This window comes from Papaver somniferum, chromosome 11 (genome assembly GCF_003573695.1).
Source record: "Papaver somniferum cultivar HN1 chromosome 11, ASM357369v1, whole genome shotgun sequence".
Classification (NCBI taxonomy): Eukaryota; Viridiplantae; Streptophyta; class Magnoliopsida; order Ranunculales; family Papaveraceae; genus Papaver; species Papaver somniferum.
The window spans coordinates 1,461,181-1,462,888 of record NC_039368.1 but is presented as its reverse complement, the minus strand read 5'-3'; positions in this window follow the sequence as shown (position 1 = coordinate 1,462,888).

Here is a 1,708-nt window from a genome sequence, read left to right as displayed (position 1 = left end):
TTTTCATTGCGTATCACAAGAAAGTTCCTGATTTTGATTTGTAGCTATCTATGTCGATGGTACAGACATGATGGGTACTCTTGATGTAATAAGACACCTTAAAAGCTATTTGATTCCGAATTTGAGATTAAAAATCTGGGGAAAGCTCGACCGAATACTGATCTTGTGGTATATCATTCCACCAGTTTGTATATGTCTAAAGTTTTCAGGAAATTTAATAAAGAAATGCATCCTGATAGCACTCCCATGATTAGTCGAGGTATAAATGTAAGTAAGTGACCATTTCGTCTAAAGAAAGATGACGAAGATGTGTTGGAAGATGAAATTCCCATATCTAAGTACAATATACGCATTGTTGTACTTAGTATAGTAATATACTCGATTAAAATCTACATTCTCAGGGAACTTGTTAGCTAGATATAGCTCATCCACAAGGCAACGTCATTGGAATGGTATAATGAATGTAATCATGTACTTAAAAGTAACCATTGACATGATTATTTTTTTATCCCAGCAAAGACATAAAAATGAATGCTAAAGAAACTGCAATCCAAAAGTTGTTGATTATGAAGGAACAATAATCTATTCTCCAACGAAAGTAATCAGGGGGAGATATGGTAGACTATTTTCTAAGTCATTACCGATATTCAGTTTCGAAAAGTACATGACTAAACAAACTGTCTGGAAAAATTTTGACAGTAATCAAGGAGAGATGCCGACATCAGGGGGAGGATCCAAGGATATGATGTCGACATATTTTACTTCGAAATTGAAGCTGTGTTGTACTCTTTATCCCTTCGATCGAGAAAAGTTTTTCCCACAGGTTTTTGTCACTCGACAAGGTTTTTAGCGAGACAACACTAAAAAAACATCAAGTATGTTGAACGTTGCATACATAAAGATCGCGTTGATATTACTGATCTGAATCAAATAAATGAAACACGATAGTCCGTTAAGCAACGTAACTTCCAGAATCAACAACAGGGTCTTATAAACATTCAAGTCACCAAATTAATGTGTGATAAACTCCTTTTAACTGCATTAGACTAATGAAAATTGTCTGACATCAGGGGGAGCATCTAATGGTGTGTTGAACTCTTTTTCTTCACCGAGGTTACTTTTTCCCACATGGTTTTGTTGCTCGGCAAGGTTTTTAATGAGACAACAACAAACACCGGGAATGTAATTTCCTAGCTAAGGTTATTGTATTTCCCACGTGAATTTTCTGCCTTAGAAGTTGTGAAGCAACTAGTCAAATTCAACGGAGCAAAGTGATCATTTGCAACAGATTACCTTTACTTGCATCTGTCACGTTGTACTCTTTTTCCTTGTCAAGGTTTTAATGAGGAAACGTATACGCATCCAACTATGTTCTAAGTGTTCTTAATATTGTTCTCTTTTTCTTTATTTCAGTTTTTGTCCCTCTGGGTTTTCCTGACGAAGTTTTAACGAGGCAATTAACTTAGAGGCGTCGATATTTGAAGATCGTATTGCATGTGATGAACTACATGTAAAGTACGAGACAACATGTGAAGTACTACATGTGAAGAGTTGTACCAAGGTTTTATCCCACTGGATTTTTCCTTGTCAAAGTTTTAGTAAGGCAATTGATTTCGGCACACAAGTCATCAAGGAGACAACGACATTTGAAGAACTACATTCGAAGCACTATATGTGAAGCACTACATCTGGAGTTCCATTGTTGAAC